A 23,243-nucleotide genomic window follows, 5' to 3' on the forward strand; every position below is an offset into this window, starting at 1 on the left:
TGTTTGTGATGAAAGAAAAGATTGACACTGATGTTGAATTTACTGCTATCTTTGTGTGGTTTAAATTATTTAAGAACCATTATTCATTGCCTAATGTGAAAGTGAGTAGTAAGTCTGTGAGTGCTGTTGTGAAAGTAGCTGAAGAATATTTGTAAACTCTAGATGAGCTGATTGTGGAGAAAAATTACTTGGCAGAACAAATGTTCAATATGGATGAAACCTCCCTATTTTGGAAACAGATGCCTGAAAGGGCTTTGATACATAAAGAGGCCAAGAAATCGAGACTTTTAGGAACAAGCCCTGGCCAGTGTAGCTTAGTTGGTTGAGCATCAAACCGTGCACTCAGAGGTCACCAGTTTGATTCCCCACCAGAGCACATGCCCAGGTGGTAGTTTTGATCCACAGAAAGGGGCATGCAGGAGGCAGCCAATCCATGGTTCTCTCTCATTGATGTTCCTCTCTCTCTCTCTCAAATCAATAAAAACATAAAATAATAGACTTTTAGGAACAAGACAACAGTCTTGTTTAGGAGCAATATTGCAGGCTAATAGTTGAATCTCTGGTATCTGTCATAGTGAAAACCCCAGAACCTTCAAGCATATCAATAAGCCACACTGCCAGTGTACTACAGGAACAGTAAAGAGCCATGGATGACCCACCTCCTCTTCCAAGATGCCTTCCTGAATTGCTATGCCAGTGAAATGGAGAAGTACTGTTTGGAAAATAAAATGCCTTTCAATAATTTCCTTATTATTGCTAATGCTCCTGGACATCATTCTTCTATCCGTGGTCTTTATCCCATTGTCATAGTAGTCTTTCTCCCTCTAAATATCACCTCTTTGATCCAACTGATCAAGTAAATCAGCTTCTAAGGCAAACTACCTGAAGGGGATCTTTGCCCAACAGAGAAAGACACTGATGCACTTCTAAAAGCATTACAACACCTACGACTGCACTAAAAACCTTGTTTGGGCTTGGCATGATGTCACCAAGGAGTGTCTGAAAGATACCCTGGAGAAAGACATTCAGTAGGTTCCGTCCTGACTTCATAGGATTTTCCAAGAATGAGGAGGTTGCAGAAATTAACAAGGCTGTGGCTGAGATGGCAAACGATTTTAACCTGGGCGTGGATGAGGTTGGCACTGAGAAGCTCCTAGAGGTGTTCCTGAGGAACTGACTGATGAGGAGTGGGGGGACTAGAACAGAAAGCATGGCTAAAAAAGAGGCAAGGGAAGCAAAAACGGCAGTAGAAGAAAAAGAACCGCCCCAAATTCCACAGTGAAGGGTTTAGCAGAAGCTACTGCAGACCTCAACAAGTTTTTCTTAAAATGTTTGAAAACATGGACCCTGACACTGAAAGGTGTTCATTAATAAGAATGTTTGTGGTGCGTTCTCTGCTTACAAGCAAAGCTATGATGAGACAAAAATAAACAAACTGTCATGAATATGTGTTGGAAAAGAGTGACATCTCCTCAGGCAAGTCCCTCAGGAGGTACTCCAGAAGAAGGCAGTGTTATAGGAGATGACAGCTCTGTGCATGTTATTGTCCTGAAGACCTCAGTGGGACCAGATACAGAGGTGGACAAAGCGATGATGACGACCCTGACTCTGCGTAGGCTTTGGCTAATGTGTGTGTTTGTGTCTTTGTCTTTAACAAAAAAAAGTTTAAAAAGTAAAAAAGAATACAAATAAACTTAAAAATTCAAAAGGTTGTAGAATAAAGATATAAAGAAAAGATATTATGGTACAGCTGTACAATGTGTTTGTGCTTTAAGCTGTTATTACAAAGGAGTCAAAACATTTAAATCTTTTCCAGTTTATAAAGTAAAAAAGCTACCGTAAGATACGATTATTTTGTGATTGAAGGAAGAACACATTTTTACATAAGTTTAGTGTGGCCTAAGTCTTGAGTGTTTACAAAATCTACAATAATGTCCTAGACCTTCAGACTCACTCACTGACCCTGGCCTGCCAGTACCATTCGGGAAAGTGCCCTACACTGTTTATCTTTTATGCCGTATTTTTGCTGTTCATTTTCTGTGTTGAGAAATATATAGATACACAAATCCTTACCATTGTGTCACAATTGCCTACAGTATTCAACACAGTAACATGCTATACAGGTTAGCTCAGGAACAGTGTGCTCCACTGTGGAGCCTAGGTGTGTAGTGGGCTCTACCATCAATGATGTTTGCACAGTAATGAAATCTCTTAAGGATGCGTTTCTGAGAGTGTGTTCCCATTGTTAAGTGATGCATTATAATAGTCAGATTTAGCAAATGTTAAATATTTGCAACATTTTCTACAGATTTTTTGTTGTTGTTGTTCAACTAGAGTGGGAGGGAGAGAGAGAGAGAGAAACATCGAAGTGAAGGGGACACACCTAGCAGTCACCACCCATACGACCCAACCAGGGCCAGGGACAAACTGCAACCGAGGCACACGCCCCGAGCGGGAACCAACCCCTGGTCTCTCCAGACCGCAGGCCAACGCTCCAACCACAGAGCGAAACCGGCCAAGGCCACAGCTTATTCTATAAAGAAATAAATAGCATTCACACCACTATTCTTTAATTTTTCCTCCTTAGCCACAGTTAACATCTACCCCGACACTGTTATGTTTGTCTCCTGACTGTATTGTTTACTCTTGTTATCTGTGTGCTATATATTATATGATATTGAAATTTTTAATTTAAATGAATTGTTTTATATTGTAGTATCAGTTTTTATACTGTATTGCTGTTAAATATGAAAAATACAACATATCTTTTTACATCATTCACTTTAATAGGGTATTTCAAAAATTGTACATCTATGTTTAAATAATTTTTTCTTTATTGATTTGAGAGAGAAAGAGAAATATCGATGAGAGAGAACATCGATTGGTCGCCTCCTGCATGCTCCCCACTGGGGATTTGGCCCACAACCTGGGCATATGTCCTGACCGAGAATCAAACCAGTGACCTTTTGGTGCGTGGGTCGACGCTCAGCCACTGAGCCACACAGGCCAGGCCAACATATGTTTATATATATTTTTTATTTTTATTGAATTTATCGGGGTGACACTGGTTAACAAAAATTAAACAGGTTTCAGGTGCCCAATTCCAAAACGCATCATCTGTACACTGTATTGTATGTTGCATTAAAAAAAAATTATGTTACCAAATATTGTATACAGGATAACATAATTGTGTATATGTACTTAAATGTACTTATGCACAGACAACAATGTGGATGATTATAAATACAAATCTTATCTTGTTTAGTTCTGAATATTTTCTTCCTCAAACTGTTTGCATTTTAAATAGACATGTTTCTTATGAAACAATATATAAATAAATTTGTATATACAACTTAAGAATCACATCCATAAATCAAAAGATATATTCAAATTGTACTTATTCATCTATTAGTGTTATGTACGTGGGAGTGAGGTATATAACTTTTAGTCTCTTACAAAGGTGTGATTTATAAGCTAAAGTGATTTAAAAATGTATGAAATCTGTATCAACATATCTTAAGTCATAATTCATTTGGAGCAAAAAAAATTAAAAATAGATAATATTAGTCCACTAAGAAATAGAGCCAGAGCTCTGCCTGTGGGGCTCAGTTGGCTGAGCGTCCTCCTATGCACCAAGAGGTCGAAGGTTGGATTCCTCCTGGTCAGGGCACATGCCTGGTTGTGGGCTCAGTCCCTAGAAGGAGTATACAGGAGGCAGCCAATCACTGTTTCTCTCTCATGGATGTCTCTACGTCTCTCTCCCTCTCCCTTAGTCTCTCTCTCTAAAAAAAAAAAAAAAAAATCAATAAAAATATATTTTAAAGAAAAAGAAAATAAATAGAACTACAGCCCTGGTCAGTGTGCTCAATGGTTAGAGTGTTGGTCCCACACTGAAGGGTCACAGGTTCAATTCTCAGTGAAGGGCACACACGTGGGTTGCAGGTTCCATCCCAGCCCCCTGGTCAGGGCATGTGTGGGAGGCAACCAATCAATGTGTCTTTCCCACACAAAGATTTTCTCTCCTCTCTTTCTCTCCCTCCCTCTTCTACCTTTCCACCCTCTCTAAAAACCAATGGAAAAAATATCCTCAGGTGAGGATTAACTGAAAAATAAAATTAAATTAAAATAAAATAGAGCTATAAATTAAAAGAAACTATTTGAATAAATATAAGCAAGCAATTTGCTAACTTAAAATGTAATTTATGCTCAAGGAAAAAAAAAAAATGACCTTAAAAAACTTGACCTTTATGAATAAAGTAGTAAAATTCTCTGGAATTATTGAGCCACGCATAGGAATTGGAATAAGAAAGTAAACTGTTTCATGATACCTGTTGAAATGACATAATGAGTTCTATGACAAAACCAAGACATCTAATGTTAGTACTGTAAAACCTTTCACAATGACCAGAGGAGCAGGAAGGGCTCAAGCTACCTAGGAGCAGCAGTTAGAGCAGAGGGCAGAGCAGTGTCCTGAAGTCCAGGATATTTTTATTGGTTTGTCTGGAACCTCAATATTGGTCCACCCTGTTCTGACTTTATCTTCCATAAACAACCCTTCTCACCCAGCTTCCTTGTAGTTCCACGTAAATAGTGAGCACTTGTCTATCTCATGCTTTTGCATTTGGTGTTCCCACCATTTGAACCACCACTGGCTGCAGATATATGACTAACTCACTTCCTCACTACTTTTCCGTCTCTTCTCAAAGACCAGAGAGGCCTTCCCTGACTACCTATAAAAACAGCTGAGCCTGTCCCCCCTGACTTTTCACTTTCTACTCCTCTACGGGGGGCTATTGCTAATCATAGCACTTATCACTCCATGGCCTAAACACTTAGAAGGTAGAGGTCTTTGTTCTGTTCACTGCTGCATCTCCAAGGGCCTAGAATAATGCTGGAAACATAAGGGTGCTCAACACATACTGTTGAACGAGGTAATGAATATATAAAGGATATTAAAGGAACATGGAATCCTAAATTAGATTTCAAGACTATTTAGATCCTACCCTTAGATCGCACGCAAAAAATGGCTGTTTTCCAAAAATACTTATACTTTTCTATTAATGCTGTTGTAACCCAGGAGATCGACCAAACTCAGACTCCGAGATGGGGTTTAATAAAAGGAGTTTATTGAGCTAAGTCCGCAGGTACCTGCAGTATGTCCCACACAGGAGTAACTGTGGCCCTGGAGAGCTAAAATGGCTCCTTTTTATAGGATTTTGTAAGGGGGGGGGGTGCTATGTGTAAGCAAGCATGTTACAGAAGTGGAATTTAGCGGTTAGTTAATTATCTGTTACTCAGTTTCCCAGACATCTCAAAGGTCAAGATGTTTTCAATAGATTATTCCTGGCGCCAAGCCCAGGATTACTCAAGGGTTAGTTATTACCCCGGGGTAGCGATTACTCAGGAGTTAGTTAGTGAAGAACGTTCTTCAGTAGATGAGTAACTGACAACCCCTTTGGTTGTCGTGAAGGCCTCTGGGAGTTTAGGTCAATGGCACTGAGTTATAACAATGCATCTTCTTTGGAATTTTAAATTATGTAATGTAATTAATAGTATAATAAAACCATTTAAAATGTTTCCTTAATTTTGTGCTACTTTTCAGCTACTCTAAAACAATAAAAATTGCATTTTATATTTTCAAGAGGATTTATAAATATGAAAATTTTTTCTAATGTTAAACTACCAATTTGTGACAATAAATTAACAGTGAGGTAGAGCCAGTGTTGAAAAAATTAGAATGTAGACAAGAATTATGAAAAGGACTGCAGCAATGTAAAAAGGTTAAACAGCCTAGTTTACCTTCACAAAATATAAGCACTCCTCCAATTCAGTCCAGGTGTCCATCAGTAGATGAGTGGAAACAAAAGCTGTGGTACATTTACACAATGGAATACTATGCAGCTATAAAAAAGAAGGCTCTCTTATTCTTGTGACAGCATGGATGGACCTGGAGATTATTATGCTAAGTGAAATAAGCTAGTCAGTGAGAGACAAACATTATATGATCTCACCTATATGTAGAATCTAATGAATAAAATAGGTCCAGAAGCATGGATACATGGAACAGACTGACAGATCTCAGAGGGGAGAGAGATGGATGGGATATGAAAAGATTATCCCAATTTATATGCATATATGCATAACCCATGGATAAGACAGTAATGTGTTAAAGGCCTGGGATGGGATGAGGGCTGGGTGGGAGGGGGCAAAGGGGGGAAATAGGGGACATCTCCAATACTGTCAACAATAAAAATAAATTTTAAAAAGGGCATTATTATTTCTTGTATTTTGCAAATGTAGAGTCAGGTCAAAAGACATGTTTGGCAGGTATGACAATAATGTGTTTTCCTCAAATTATATTGAAAGTGTATCTAACAAACTTAGTATTTGAGGGGTTAAGTAAACATATGTTGTTAGGAAAAAAGGGAAAGAAATTCCAACATCCCTGACATATCACCAGGACTGTGCATCTCAGCTATTTGCCCACAAAATATGGTAACCCATGCACGTGGAACACTTGCTGGCTGATGGAAGTGCACTAGTTTCCCACCAGTGTTGGGTTCAGTCTACTGGTTCCCAGGCTGTTTTGACTTCAATTCTAATATGTGCTCCCTTACCTTTGAGTACCTTGTCTTTGAATTTTGGTTTCCAAAAAGTTGCATACCACTATAGCAAATGTTTCTTAGCCTTGTACTGCTGGCTCCACAGAACCAGTAAACTGGTTATGAAACATAGTATCGGATGTCTCAGTTTTCCCTCTCACATCCTTTCTATGCCTTGTAGATTTCAGGTCATTAAGTAGCTGTACACTCAAGTAGCTTCTATGCAATCAGATCAAATAAAAATAAATTATAAGGCTTTCCACTGTTGAGACAGGTGTTTCTGGCTAATATTCGTAGGATGTTAAAAAGAAAATAACCCTGGACTTGGATTCAAAACAGTTGGATTTGTACTTAAGTAAACCACATGTGCATTAGATTAGGTACATAAATAGCAAACATTAGTCAAACTTTCTGCATTTTAGCATAGGTATTTATAACAGGGTTGAAAAATTTTTTCTGTAAAGGATAGGATAGTAAATATTTTAGGTTTTGTGGGCTATACTTCTCTGTCATGACTACTTAACTCTGCCCTTAGAGCTCCCAAGCAGCCATAAACAATATGTAAATGACTTGGCATGGCTGTGATCCAATAAAATTTTATTTACACAAACAAGTGGCTGGCCAGATTTAGCCCACAGGCCATTGTTGCTATATCCTGATCTATAAAACAGGAATAATGATGCCAGTCCTAGCTCTTGCACGGGGTTGATGTAAGTGATCAAATACATGGGAATGGACTACTTCACACACTATAAAGTGCTGTACTCTTGCATGATGTCGATTATTATTAATGACTTTATAACCCAAAAATGCATTCCATGCGATACTTTTATGTTGAAATATCAGAATCTTATCCTTCAGTACCTCAGCCAATGACTTGACTCACTTCCATAAACAGCCTGATTCTAAATTTTGTTTAATAGTACTGAAATACAAAACCCTGGATTCTTCATTCTATCTTTAAGTGAACACTTTTGATGCTTCATCTATGAAGAGTATATGGTATAAACACATCACTGTATTATATTCGGTTAATAAACATCAACAAAAATGTAGGATTAAATTATAAAGGGAAATAAAGTTAAGAATATATAATATGACACGCTTCTTTCTTTGCTGTTCTGCCTCAAAAGAGAATGTTCTTAAATGGATTTCCATCAAGAGTACTGAGAGATGATGCTATCCATTTAAATAGATTTTAATTCATTCTAAATTATAATTGAAATACAAAGCACATGAGATGGCCACATTAAAGAGTCATTGTTGAGCAAGATGGAGCTTGATGGCAGTTTTGCTGTCTGCTTGGGAATGCGGAGCAGAGACACTGGCATTTCTGCGAAGAAATCTGGGAGAGCACATTTTATAGACATCTCTGAGGAGCAATTAAACTAACTGAATTCAATTAAAAGTTGGCTTGAAATCAAGAGGATATGAATTTAGCCAGGAGAATAGAGCTACGTATTAAAAAAAAAAAAAATGTAAACCCTAGACTTGGAGACGGGGGTACAGCATTGCATTGATTCTTTCAGATGCTATCTAGAATGAGATTGTATCATTGCTATAATAGAAATAGAAAATCATTTTAATAAGCAAGGTCCTTTAGGAATTATTTCCAGGTCACTACTACAAAGGCTGAATGAAGAAACTGAGTATGAACCTAGCCAAAGTATTTTGTTAGAGATCTCTTTTATACCACTTACATTATTCTCTACTTTCTAATTACAATTTGTTTAAAGGATGCTACATATGCCTTAATCTTACTACATAATTCATTGAAACCACCTATATTTTTTAAGTTAATCTTATTAATTTAATGTCATGATTTATGTAGTCTGTCTTCTAAACAGAAACACACACGTGTGTGTGTGTGTGTGTAATCAATGAAGACTATCCAAAAAGACTGTCCTATTTTTAACATTTAGAGCTGCAGATAGCAAAGATCACAGATTATCTTTTTTTCTTCTTCTTAATGTAAAACTTAATGCTAAGTAATGGTTTGTACTTCTAGGACCACGTAACAGAGAGTGTATTTCATCCTAGGCATCTTTATATTTATCTATGAAATGCAGGCTGATGTTTGAGTTTGAATTTGTGGGCCCAGTAGGAAGGGTGGCATATAGGGTAAACAATAATGAACTATCAGATTTAATATTATATATAAAGTGTTACTAAAATATAAAATACGATAATTGTTGAATATATTAAATTAGTATTGAAAAATAATGTTGAGTTACTTCTAATAGTAGTAGTAATAAAATATGTTTCTCTCTATGTGTGGCATATGCTACTTTCTGTGCTAAGCATTTTTTTCACTTATACTTTACAATGATTCTACGAAGCAGATACTATTGCTATCTCCATTTTTCATTTGAGGAAACTGAGTACCTTTGATAGATTAATAGTAATCAGTACTTATCATTCCTTATTAACAATCTTACAACAGCTATATAAGGTGAAAATCATTCTCCGGTTTTTACTGATAAAGAAACTGGGGTTCAGGAGAAGTTAAGAAACTCAAATTAGTGGTAAAACTATGAATTAAACCCAGTACTCTGATTTCAGAGGTTACTGTCTTGTCAATACAGTATTTATAGTAAAATAATCAATATTAATATCAATGCAGATATTGATTTAGCTATAGAATAAAAGATTAAAATTAATGATATTTATAGCTTGTACCAGAACATTGCTCAGGGAGGAAATATCTTTGTTTGGAAAAATACATTGGTGAGCTGTTTGAAGATTAGACTTGAATACAGAGGTGTAAGAACATATAAGATATAATTTTGGTCCTTGTTTCTAGAGAGGAAGAGAAGATAGAAGGAAAGAATGTCTATATAAAGGGAATTTAAAAAATATGAATGCCTAATTTGTAATGTCAAAAATGTGTATTGGGTAGTTTGTGATATAGCCCCTACACAGATGTGAAATGGGATTTTTAAAGCATTCTTATTAAGATCTCAGAAGACATAGATGTCTCCTATTGATGTCAGATCTATCTATCTAGCTAGTTAGCTACCTATCTGATAGAGCCTAAAATAACAAAACTCTAGCAAATTTACTAACCAGATGACCTAAAACAGTTGGATCATACTCACTACTAAAGGATTCACTCAAATATTACCTTTCCATGCATAGGGTTCAACTGTTCTTTTAATCTTATCTGTTAGCTACATCTCTCATATAAATTTATAACTGAACAGGCTGAGAAAAGCTGGAAATGAAATACCTGTGTTAAAAAAAGTAAATTAAAATATTGAAAATGTCAAAAAGATGATATAGGATTTTGATAAAATTTTAGGGTTGTTAAACCTAAAATCTGGCTTCCTTCCATATTCTAACAGGCATGAGGAGAATACATAAAGAGGAATGAAACTTATTTTGATATATTATACTACATCTGATATGCTATTCAGGTCTCAACATCAACTTTCTTTACCTGAGAAAGGAGATTAACTGATTCTAAAATTTCTATTGAATTTAAATGTAAATCCAAATTTCTATGAACCCCATAGACATTGATATGAGGATTTGATATCTTGGTTACACAGTGATTATTTATAGAGACCTAGAAGAGTAAGAAGAATTTGTCTGAGAATTAGCATGATATTCTCTTCAAAAGTTTCTATAAGTTTTTATTTTCTTTTTGCATTAAATTAAATTATAAAATTTATGATTTTTAGTACATGAAAATATTGGTTGATGTGTCAAATAACTCTTACACCTAGTAATTGCTTGGAAAGAGTGTTTCAATTTAGTAACCTATAATAACGACCAAAAAACACTATTTAACACCTTTTAAAAACGTCAATACCTAATAACAGCTAGAGTTTAATCTTAAATGTTAATTCATATAAACTAAGTTTTCAGTGATTATTACAATCTTCTTTTTACTGTAAGCATGTGACAGAAATTTAATTTTCCAATTACTTGAGTTTTATTATGGAAGCTCCCAATTATACTGCCAAAGTCATATTCCCTGAGTGTTTTTTCAGGTTATAAGTAGTTTGACATTAACTAAAAATGTTCATTTATAATAATACTTTACATTTAAAGCCTCTTCCAAAAAACTTTTTAATAACATGAGTTGAAAAAATATGAAAAATGTTAGAATTAACATCTGTCCTGAATCCATTCTTATGCAACCATTGAAAATTAGATGATTAAATAATCAAAAATTAAAAGTAGGTTAAAGATTCCAGTAATGTTTTCTTACATGTAGAACTTTAATAGCTATTTTGATAGTTTATTATTTCTTCTATTTTCACATAAATACAACTAAATTTATGTTTAAAATGATAATATTGTTCCTGAATCATTACCCAAGTCAGATTATATACAATTATTTGGAATAATTAGAAATATATCTGAATGCTGGTTTTATATTTCACTAATAACTTAATGCTATATTCATTAAGATTTATTTTAGATATTTATATTTATATATATTTAGATATTTACTACCTGAATAAAACATAATTCATATTCTATCATACAAGTAATGTTCTTGTTTTTTTCACTCCTCACCTGAGGATATGTTTATTGATTTAAGAGAGAGAGGAAGGAAGAGAGAGAGAAAGAGAGAGAGAGAGAAAGAGAAAGACATTGATCAGTTGCCTCCTGTACATGCCCCAGCTGGGTATTGAACCCAGTATATGGGATGATGCTCCAACCAACTCAGTCATACCAGCCAGTGCACAAGTAATGTTTTTTGTTTAAGAATTTCAATATGTTCAGAATTTATTGATTTTCAGACTCTAAAGTTTATTGAACTCTAGAAAAGAGTTTAATTCAAGTAATTTATATCTGAATTTTATTTTCCTTTTCATAGAAAAATACATATTGCCAAATAAGCTTAAATCACTATACCTTAATAGTTAAACCATAACAAAGAATGGGTATTAGCTCTTTCTAAGTTTTCTTTCCTGAGTGCTTGGAATATTTGATACAGCAAGTAGTCTCTAGTCTGGAGAAAATGTGAGTGGGTGATAGGTACAATATTAAACGTGGAGCCCTTTTTACTTCTCTGGGCTCAGTGCTACCTGAATTTTTCAGGTCAACCCTTTCCTTTGCCTGAGGCAGAAAACTTTTGTCTTCATCCATATATTCCCAGTGTTGACACAGAGCCATATATTATGCTTATAAACATTGCTAATAGTTTATTGAGGACCTTCTCATTTCCTTTACCATGTCATCACTAATCTTCACAACAATAATGTGAAGTGATATTATCTTAATAGTTGATTATTTATTTATTTATTTATTTTTTATCCTCACCCGAGGATATTTTTCCATTTTTTGTACAGATAGAGTGGGAGGGAGAGAGAGGAAGGGAGAGAGAGAGAGAAACATTGATGTGAAAGGGACACATTGAGTGGCTGCCACCCACATGACCACCCAGGGCCGGGGACAAACTGCAACCGAGGTACGTGCCCTTAGCAGGAACCGAACCAGGGTCTCTCCCTTAGCAGGCCGACACTCTAACTGCTGAGCCAAACTGGCCAGGGCTGATTTTTTTTTTAATATCGAGACTTGGCATAAAGTGACTTGCCCATGTCTGCACAGTCATTAGGAAGCCAAGTCAAAACTCAAATGTTTTTGTAGCTCAAAGTCTAAACAGCAGCACTAATATGTTTTGGTTATATTTGTACTGAAAGACACAATAATCTCCTTTGGATTACATAAATATAGGTTATGTGTTGCTGGAACAAAAGCATAACAAACATCCATCTTAAATAGATGCATTAATAAAATTATATTAGTTCTATGAATGGTCCTCTTTTACTTCGATGAATTTCACACACATTTTTTATTACTTAATTTCAAAGTGTACCCATGAAAGCTCTCAGGGGTTACAAAATGTTTAATCAGCTCTATCTAAACCCAGATTAGACAGATCACCAGGATGGCTTCACATCATGTAAGAATTACCCACTCTCAGCAGTTAGGATGCTGGTCACAGTGCAGAAAGGTAAACAATGCCTACATATTATCAAGTAAGAGAAGACATGTAGTGTATTTTTGTTCAAATAACCTAATGTAATAATAAAAACACCTACTCTAGAGAATTGGGTGAATAATTATCTCTTTTAGGAATCAATATTTTTAAAACATATCAAAATAGAAATGATTTCACAAACAGGAAAGAGTAAATATCTAGCATCTCAGCTCAGCTCTGCCCTCACCTGGCTGGGTAACATTGGACTGGTGACTGTTGATATCCGTGTCTCAGTATCTCTATCTGTAAAAAATAGCTTGAACTACCTTGAACTATATACAATCATCTTCCAAACTTGTCTGATCATAAGTGTCACTAGGGGTCATAGTAAAAATATCAGTCTGGAAAGCCTAGAGGATCTAAATGTTTGAGGATAGATCTTGGAGGTCTGTACTTTAATGAACACCCCTGGTAACACTGATGGGGCAAGTTTCAAAACACAGTCATAAACTCTTCCCAGTGTTGCTTACAGATAGGAAATTACAATTCTATTTTATAACTCAATGATAAAGTTTTATGTAAAAAAATAAAGAGTGGATAAACCAAATGATTTATCTTTGCCAAAATGTATGCTTCATCTAGGTGGTTTTTTTTTTTTTTTTTTTTTCCAGTTTATAAGTTACTTTCTTGAAGAAAATAAAATGTAGCCTCAAACATTGATAACATGTTGTAAGGATATTAAAAAGAGAAATATCCACGTAAGGAAAGATAGAACAAACAAAAAAGCTGAAATGTGTAATGATAACAGGAAGTCTGAAGAAGTCTTGCTGACATTCAGGGAGCAGAATGTCTAATGATAAATGCTAATAGGAGACAGAGAGAAGGGGGCATTATTTGATTGCTGCTTTGATTTCAGCTTTTACTGAAAAGAGAATGAACTTTCACCTTGCAAGTATGGCCCAAAAATGTTGGAGTAAAATGATTCCAAAGAAATCCAGAAAATATTAAAAGGACTGTAAATACTTTATATTTATTCAAATATCCTCATCTAGAAAAATTGCATCACAGTATATTTGAAGAAAGTATAAATATTCTCATGAAACCATTTTCAATGACTTAAAAAAAAAAAAAAAAAAACCTTGGAAGGAAGTGACCACAGGAAAAAAGACAGTATTAGATGGTACATATTGACTTAATTTTCAAAGGGAGAAAGAACTAATTCCTTGAAATCATAGTTTAATGAATTCAATATTGATCCCTGGAAAATTATGGAATAAATTATTGAATGGGTAGGCGGCTTGTGAATGTATAGAAAACAAAATGGTGATAAATAGAAACTAGCCTGGATATTCTAAGAAATGATGTTGTTAACCAAATGGCTACTGATAAGATGTTACAAGAGAAGAATGTAGGCATAATGCATATACTTCTATCATAAGACATTTGGCATAATCTGGCATATTTAGAGAGGAAAGATATGCATGGATTGTTAGTTTAACAGCCTTCTGTGACAACTAAAAGAATATCAAATTATTGGGCCAGCCAGTGAATATTTACCAGGCGTTGTCCCAAAGACTAATATCATGGCATAAGACAGCATCCCTGCCCTCTGGAACTTGACATTTTATTGGAGAGAAGGTTTTAGTGGTATGTTACTGAACATTTTTGAACCTGGCCTATTTAACCATGTTCACTGACTTGGATAAGTGTATTAGATATGCAGATGTCATTGATTATGAAAAATAATGTTTGCAATGATATACTCTAACAAGAATATGTCAATAAACATAGTGTGCACCACTATTCACACATTCTTTCTTTTTTTGTTATTTATTTATTTTTTTTATCCTCACCCAAAGACATTTTTACATTTATCTTCAGATAGAGTGGGAAGGAAAGAGAGAGAAACATCAATGTGAGAGAGACACATCAAGTGGTTGCCACCCACACGACCTCAACCGGAGCCAGGGACAAACTGCAACCAAGGTGCGTGACCTTAGCGGAAACTGAACCTGGGACTCTCTGGACCACGGGCTGACACTCTAATCACTGAACCAAACCGGCCAGGGCACTATTCACACATTCTTTAAAATTCCTTCTATGAGAGACGCTGTTACCTCAAGAACTAGAAACATTCCTCGTAATCACCTCCTACTCTTCCACATGCACCGTGAATCTGGGCAAAGCATCACATATGACATTATTCTGAGAGCTATCAGGGCAAAGCCAGTTTGTATCCTAATCTTCATCAATTGAAGACCCCTTTGTTCTTAGCTTTTCCCTCACCTTTACTTTCTTTTTCTAAACCATGTTCTTCTCCCTCCTGCCTCAATATATTTGCACACTCTGTTCCCCTTGCCTGGAATCTGGGCAAGCTCAGTGACTGCTTTGCCTCTCAGAATAATGTCATATGTGATGCTTTGCCATTTGCAGACAAAGGCCTTGGGAAACTGGCAAATTTATCTTCGTGAATATTGGAATTTTGACTTATGGAAGACAGCTGCAATGCTGTGTGGAAGACCAAGCAGCCTTATGGAGAGGCCCATGTGAAGAGGTACCTACACCTTCTGCCAACAGCTCCCCCTCACACACCAGCCAACAGCTTGCACCCAGTGCCAGTCATGTGAGTAAAACATCTTGGAAGTGAACTCTCCAGATGCAGTCGAACTATATATATCCCAGCTGACATTCCAAGACTCAGAGACAGTCTTCTAATCAGCAAACACCTCTCGGATTGCTTGTTCATGAGAAAATGAATGCTCATTGTTATTTCAAGTCATCTTGTTCATCTTTTGCCCTCCCTTTGCCACCCACCCCACACACACACACTTAGGATAAAAATTCAATTGAATCAATCAATCAATTAAAATATTGTGACTGACTGTCACTTCAATATGAACCAGCAGTATGCAAATTCACTAACAGATACCCTTATCCAAATCCAGTCATTCTTGCTATATCTAACCACTGACAAATTTAGTGATTATACCTCCAAGTATCCTTTTCATACTTCTCTCCATGCCCACTAATGCCACCACTGTCACTTACCTAAAGCCTCCTAACATGTTTCCTCACGTTGATTATTACCTCTCCGAAACTGCTCCTTATACTTAAGTGAGACTGAACTGTTAGAAATGTAAATCTGAGTTAGTTACTTCCCTATTTACAGTCCTTCAATCAACACCGCTATCAGGGCAAAGACACAGTTTGTATCCTAATCTTCATCAATTGCCACCGACCCCTTTGTTCTTAGCTTTTCCCTCACCTTTACTTTCTTTTTCTAAACCGTGTTCTTCTCCCTCCTGCCTCAATATATTTGCACACTCTGTTCCCCTTGCCTGGAATGATTAGTAATCTCCTGTTGTTCTTCAGATCTCTGATCAAATGTTGCTTCTCCAGGTAAATGTTCTCTGACCTCTCACAACAAACTTATGCCCCCTCACCCACCACACACAATCCACAGTTCTCATAAAATCCTAGGTTTTGCCTCTGATAAATTTACACATATACAATTTAGCAGTGGCTAGCTGTGTATTAATTATCTCTATCAACAGAGATAATCATCACAAGGGAAGGGACTATACTTGGCACTTCTTTTTCCCAAACATCTTACCGCATGTATTTTATGGAATATGTGCTTAATAATTATGTGTTAAATACATCAATGCTATGTTCACTTCAGGGTACTGAAAGTCTTGTTCTCCTCATATGGAAGACCCTGAGATGTTCATTCTTGTAACTACAGAGTTTGGCTAAGTAGATGCCCAGTAAACATTTATTTGTTTGAACTAAACAAATCAATTTATTGTATCTACACTGGAAATTTAAAATCTCAAGTGTTTTTTTTTTTTAAATAATAGCACCAAAGAGCTGTGAAAAACTGAGATAATTTCAATTGAAAGTAGTCGTGAAGATGGAGAGTCTGGAGACCATGTCACATGAGAAACGAATGAAGAAATAAAGTGCTTGGTCTAAGGAAAAGAAAATTCTAACTGAAATATGGTATAAATATATGTTATATAGCTTTAAAATAGATATTTCAACAGGCATAGCCAATTCCAACCTATATAATTTACTATGTCACAAACTTCTATGGACTCATTCACTAAATATCTATTAAGCACTTACCCTGTGCCTGGCACTCTGTTAGACAAGACTATACAGGGTGGGGCATAAGTAGGTGTACAGTTTATATGGAAAATAATACAATAATCAATAATAATACAAGAATAAATTATGTTTCCCATACTCACAACTGTAAACCTACTTTTGCCCCACCCTGGATAATGATGGAGCTTATAGGGTTGTGAGGAAAACAGATAAAGACCATTAAATGATTAAAAATTAACTAGTACTATAAAACAGACAAATGAGTACCTTGAAAGAAAATATAAGGAAAGACACCGTTAGATGGGGTAGTTAAAAAATAAAAAACCTTTTCTGAAGAGAGGGTTTTCATGATGAAGCCTGAGGGATGAGAAAAGAGAGGTCAATAAAGTATCCCAACAGCGAGAGAAGGGACATCATTCCTTTTATAGGAAGGCTGTAGGGGAAGAGTTTGATTTCTTTGAGACTCGGAAAGAAGATTAATGTAGTGTAGGCATCATAAGGAAGCAAAAGTGAGGCTCAGGATGAAAGGGAAACAGTAGTCAGATGATGTAGGGCACTCTGGGCCATGATTAAGGGTTTGGATTTATTATATGTGCCATGGGAAGTAACTATGGTTTTAAAAAAAAAGTTTTTTAAAAGGACACATTTTTTATTTTTTTGCCTTGAGCATAATTGATTGGAGATAAATTAACAAAAATCATTTGACACCAGGTAAAAATCATTTGACACCAGGTAACAGTGGGCTAGGCAAAAAAAAAACCTTTAAGTTTTGGAAAAGAAAGATGGCAGTGGAAAGGAAAATAACTGGTTAGATTTGGTATATATTTATATATGTTTGAGGTGTGTTATGGGTTGAATTCTGTCCCCCCACTCTAAATTCAGATGCTGCATCTCTAAATGGCAGTATCTCAAAATGTGACTGTCTTTGTAGAAAAGGGTCTTTAAAGAGGTATTTAAGTTAAAATGAGGTCACCAATCCAATCTGACTGATGTCTTTATAAGAAAAATTAGGACACAGAGAAAGACATCAGAGATATATACGAGTGGAGGGACCAGCAAGCAGAGACAGCAAGAAAACTGGTTTCTCAATAGTCCTTTGAAAGGTGGTCAGGAAACGTAAATGAAAATTACTTTATACAATTAATCTGGCAGTTTTGGGGTGAGAATACTTTACTGAAGAGAAACATAAAATAATGCAGTGAAACCATTCTCCTAAACAAACAGTGGATGTCCTGAAAACATGTATACACACATACACAAAAAGTGTAATTATAAAGCCAGTGTTTATTAAAATGCATTTCATGTTCAAAATGCAATCGAATCTACAGACACCCTGTATACATTTTTTGGAACACCCTGAATATGTTGAGTAATAACTGAAATACATCAGCGTGTATTAAATACCAGTATTTGTGTGTATATGCACATATGTGTATCGATTTTGTGTATATGCAAAGTATTTGTGCACATGTGTTTGTATACATACAGACACAAAAACAGACACACACACATGGACTTGTGAAGAGGCCAATGAAGGTTGATAATTATCCTTTGAAATGGTGATTTAAAATGGTATTAGAGGATAAAAACAGACCAAGCTCAATAGGAAGGAAAGGACACAGAGAGCCTACAGTGTGTGAATTGCTGCTCTTTTTTGCTGTTAGGTCAATATGTCAGCAGTGCTTTCAGGTGGAACATAGTGCAGACATGAATCAGGGTGGTTCTTCCTATTTTCGCCTTTGGATTGTGCTGTTGTCAGGGTCCAGAGACCAGATTCTCCATATAAGGTTCTTATTGTGATTCTTGATTATGACCCCCTGAGGAAGTCAGATCAGCCTGGGGTTGCTGGAGACTGTGTCCTGCTTGGCATATTTATCATCCACAAATCAGCTGCTATAAATATACTTCAGCAGGACCATCATCAGGCAGGCTCAGTAGCCTGCAATTTATGAAGGTTATGGGAAACAGTGTGAAGGGTGAAGAGCTTTATTAGGGTGGCTTTCTCCCTGACCCAGCCCTGCATTCTACTTGAATATAAATGACCCTGGGAGTGAGTGTTCCTTTCCATTTAGGATTAAGGCTTCTAAATTGTCCCTTTAGGCTGTGATTCTTATGCCATTCTGTCATGACTTTAAGCTTTACTAAGAAACATCAACATCACAGTGTTCAAAGATAATGTGAGAAATCACTAGATGCAAAATAGAAGTATATCTTAACCTCCCATGGTTTCCTCTCCTTTTTATGTACAAATCATGCAAAATATTCTCCTTTTCTCCATTTTTTTTTGTTTTTACATCTGTCATTCGTCTCTTTATCTTTGCTCTTGGGAAAATAACAGAACTGACCAAAATGTCTTGCAAATATCATAGTTACAATATCTATGGGGACTGAAGTAAATTAACTGTTTCTCTTTTGTATTGCTTAATGATGTTTGGTTTTAAAAGAAAATGTGTTTGCTTAAGACACAATGTTTTGGATTATGCCTGGACATACATCTTATTTTCCTTTCACACTACCTCAAATGAATTAAAAAATATATTGTAATGACACAAAACCAAAACGTCACCCAGGCTGCTCTCTCAGCAGTGAATTTTCCTGGAACACTGTTAAAGCCTGCTGGATGGGGAATGATTAACTGTTTCCCTTACAGGGTGTTATTCTGAACACTTGTCCTAGAAGAGAAAGCCTTGAAGAGGGTCACCCTAGTAATATGTATTAAGAAGTAAAAGGTCCATTTTAATATTTCACACCAGTCCAGTGAATAAAAGATCACTGACACCTTCCTATTTTCACTACAATCTTATTTTTAAATGATGTTTTTGGCTATCCAATTGTTACCAGGAGAGTAACAAGAGGAAGAAAAATGCAGGAAAAGTAAGGAGAGAAAAAGATGGAAATTGTTTTATTCAACTTCACCTGCCGCTTAAGCCACTTACCCTTAGGAAGACTCCAACACTTGATGTGAATTACCCATTATGGTCCTCCCACCACATCACCGCACCATTTAGTACTTGTTTTGCAAACCACCAACTGCGTTTACAAGTATAAATATAATCAGTAGGCGAATGACCTTTTTCAGCATGTATCTGAAGCTACTTCATCAAATACTTGTCAGCCAACTAACTGTCCAGGAGGGCATAAATAAATAAATAAATAAATAAATAAATAAATAAATAAATAAATGTGGGGAGTGGTGGACATTTACCTTTCTTTTCTCCTGCTAAATTGAGAATCCCGTAGCTTCTCCACCCACCCCTTCCCTTGTTTTTTTTCCCACTCCGGTCCCCAAACCTGTTACTAGGGAAACTTGAAAAAGAATCAGATATATTAAGAAAACAGAAGTTTAGACCCCCACAACCAAGATCCCATTGCCATGCAGAAAGCAATGCAAGATGCCCAACCTCAGTCGCCGCACCACGGTCCTGACAAAGCCTGTATCTAGCCAGAACAAATAAGATGTTAATTGCAGCCTCGCTGAAAAAAAAACTAGTATTGTTCCACGCGGAACCACACGGCAGTTCGGGAGCTGAGATGCGCCCCCTCCTCTGTTGAGGATCAATTCGCCTGAACCGCGGTGCTGAAATGACAGCTCTTCGCCAGCGACAGGTCCGCGCTGAAAGAGAAAGACGATCAAGTCCAGTATTTATTTCCCAGCACTCAGAGTCGCCTCCCCGTGCTCCGCACCCCCCTTGCCTTGCCGCCCAGTGAGTTTCTCTTACAGTAGGTCGTCGCCAGCCCCAGGGGTGGGAACTGAGGATGGAAAAACCTCTCAGACGCAGAAAACACCGCTTTCGGGACGTGCTTGGTTTTGAGTAGCCGTGACGTGCAAGCGCACCGCAGCCCTGGCTGGAGCTCCACGGAGCCCCCTCCCGCCAGCCCCCCCTCCTCTCCCACCCTGTCGCTCCGCTCGCTTTCGCTCTCACACACCCGCCGGTGCATTCGGGAGGCACAACTCCCGGAAGGCGCAGCTGCCGCGCTGCGCGCCTCCAGCCTCTGGCCCGCCGCCGGGCGCTCAGCACCGGTGCCGGCGCGGGGCGCGGGGCGCGCGGCGCTCGGGGACGCGGGCGCCTACGAGCACGCGGGAGGCCAGCGCGCGCGCGCGCTCCCCTCCCTGGCGCGCGCCCCGAGGAGAGCCAGAGCCGCGCGCCGGCGCGCACACCCGAGACAGAGCTTTACTATCTCGCTCCCTCTCGCGCCTCCGTCCTCGCTGGGCATTCAAACAGCTTTCCGACATCACCAGCCAAGGATTTTTTCCACCCCCTCTCAGTCGCGGTCCGTCCATCAGTACCTGCGGGGCGGGGGGGAGGAGGAGGAGGGAGGAAAGCGGAAAGAGGATAAAGCAAAAGCTTGAGCCTTCCGATCCGACCACGAATACTCCTGTAATAAACCCACCGCCCCAACAAATCTGCCTTAGCAGCCGCCGCCGCCGCCGGTCACTTCTCGTCTCAGCGCTTTCTTTGCATCTTGGCTTATCGATTTGTTGAGTGTATAGATTTGGTAAAACAAATCCTCGCTTTTAAGCCACTTGCATTTTTTTTTTTTAATTTTTATTATTGTTTGTTTTCTTAGAGTCTATCTTCGCGGGGCTCTCCCCACCCCCGGCCCTCGGTTGGATACGGCGTTAGGCTCCCGGGTCCTGGAGGTTTTTTTCTCGCACCCGTCTCCTTATTGATTTTCTCCCCCATCTTTTGCTTCTCATATGTGTGCATTAAAAAAAATAAATACTGATTTTTGAAGCTGAGCCGGGGAAAATGGGCAACGGTGATTGGGACCGAAGGGGAGTCTCTCCGTCACTGTTGCTGGGACGCGTGCCTGTGCTGGTGTCTTAGAGCAAGAGCCTCCCTGAGCTTTCGGAGTGGAAGGTAAGGAAGGGGGTCCCCGGGGTCACCTTCCCTCTGCCAGGGGTCGCTACGTAGGAGCTTTCGGCTAGGTGTTTGCGGAGGGAGGACACGGAAAGGAAAGGCTGTTGCTTGCAGATAGAGAGGCTGTGAGCAAACCAGACTGTCTGCATTTACTTAAACGCCGCAGTTGAAAAGTTAGAGAAGTCTGGTTTTCAAGAGGTGAGCTGGGTCAAAAGAGGCAGGGAGTCTTAGAAAACCTGATGGTTGTGTGTGACGGGGGTAATTTTACGAGGAGAAATTTTAGGTTAAAAAGGAAGTTAAGGGGAAGCCGTGGGTCTTCTACTGGGGAAAAATTCAGTGGAGTGATGGCGCCGTCTATGTTCGACTGAACTAAAGTGTCACCCAGAAAATCAGTTTTGAGAATAGCTAAACTAAACGCCGATTTGCTTCTCAGCAGGAAATAAATAAATAAATAAATAATCATCCTTGAGACCTCGGTGGCCAGCCCTTAGACACCCTCCACCCCAGTCTTTCATTTTTTAGAAGAGGGAAATACAATTGTTTGAACTGGCTCTGCAGTCGGGGATTGGGGGGAGGGGGGTAGCAGAGTATAGTGAATCGGTTTTGATTATTTAGAATCAAACAAGACTTGGAAACCCAGGCTTAGTGGTTAAAATAAAGAATATTATAATGGGGAGATTCTCTTGAGCAGGCTTGAGAGTGAAATCAGAGCGATTTCCTCACTCTTGCTAATCCTTGATGAGCACAGCAATGCAGACATGCACTGCCAAATAAATGGAAGCAAAAGTACTGGGTTTCATTAGGAAAAAAAATACGACCTCTTTTTTGAGTTACCGGTTATAAAATGAAGCCCCTTTCATGGCTGGAATTCCTAATTTAGACACTTATTGTCACACTGGCTCTCAACGCCTACACTCTATCCTGAAGAACACTGCGCAGACCTGCATTGCCTGCAAAGTGCTACAGCAATAAAGGAGGAAATTATTTCCAGAATGTCCTACAACTTTCTCTATTTTGTTAACCTTTAAATGCTCATTGGCTTTATTTTCTCAAGAAGAAAATACATTATTCATTGAGCTGTATGCTTGAAACACAGAACACTGTTTTGATAGTCCCAGCAGTTCTGATGTTATTTTTAACTGCTACTATGTAGAGATTTAAAGTTGGGGCTGTTTTTACCTACATCAAGACATATAATTTGAATTATGATCTAGACAAGGCAGATCTGTCTTCAGGGACTTTGGTCACTGTATTTTGTGTGCATACAATGGTGTGTGTTATGCAATGGGAAGGAAGAGGGTTTCATCCTTTGGTTTAGAGAGGACCCAGGCAAAGACATGAAAACTCTATCTATATGTCTGTATGTCTGTCTCTGTTTACAGAATAGGGGAAGAGACTGCAGCCGAAAGACTTTTAAAATTAACTTGCATCACTTTTCTCAGCTCAAAGGCTAAACCAAAAAAAAGCAGTGTCATTTATTCTAAGAAATAACTTCTTAAAGGTTAAAGCTGAAAAAAATTTAAGTTATTTTTGGATAACAACTTACAGAGGTAAATACAATCAAGGATTACTTTGTTATGCAAGGCCAAGTTTTAAAAAATATAGAAAGAGGAGCTTTGGAGCTGTTATTGGAAAGGGAGCAATTCTATAATTAAAATCTGCTAGGAAAGAAAATTCCAATGTCTTTTATCTTCCATGTGTAAATCTTAAATTACAGTAGATAACTCTAGA

The 23,243-nt window shown here is 37.7% G+C and overlaps 1 protein-coding gene across 2 annotated transcripts in view; it reads left to right on the forward strand.

The window, feature by feature from the left end:
* Positions 1-20,791: 20,791 nt before the first annotated feature.
* ADGRB3 (adhesion G protein-coupled receptor B3) overlaps positions 20,792-23,243 on the forward strand; it is a 689,955-nt gene continuing 687,503 nt past the window's right edge. The window contains exons 1-2 of one of the 2 annotated variants that reach the window (XM_036248276.1): positions 20,792-21,512; positions 22,895-23,062. The gene's annotated coding sequence lies outside the window, so the exon portion shown is untranslated. The remainder of the gene's footprint in view (positions 21,513-22,894; positions 23,063-23,243) is intronic. The other variant, XM_036248277.1, reaches the window with a different exon arrangement.

This window comes from Molossus molossus, unplaced genomic scaffold (assembly GCF_014108415.1).
Source record: "Molossus molossus isolate mMolMol1 unplaced genomic scaffold, mMolMol1.p scaffold_m16_p_8, whole genome shotgun sequence".
Lineage (NCBI taxonomy): Eukaryota > Metazoa > Chordata > Mammalia > Chiroptera > Molossidae > Molossus > Molossus molossus.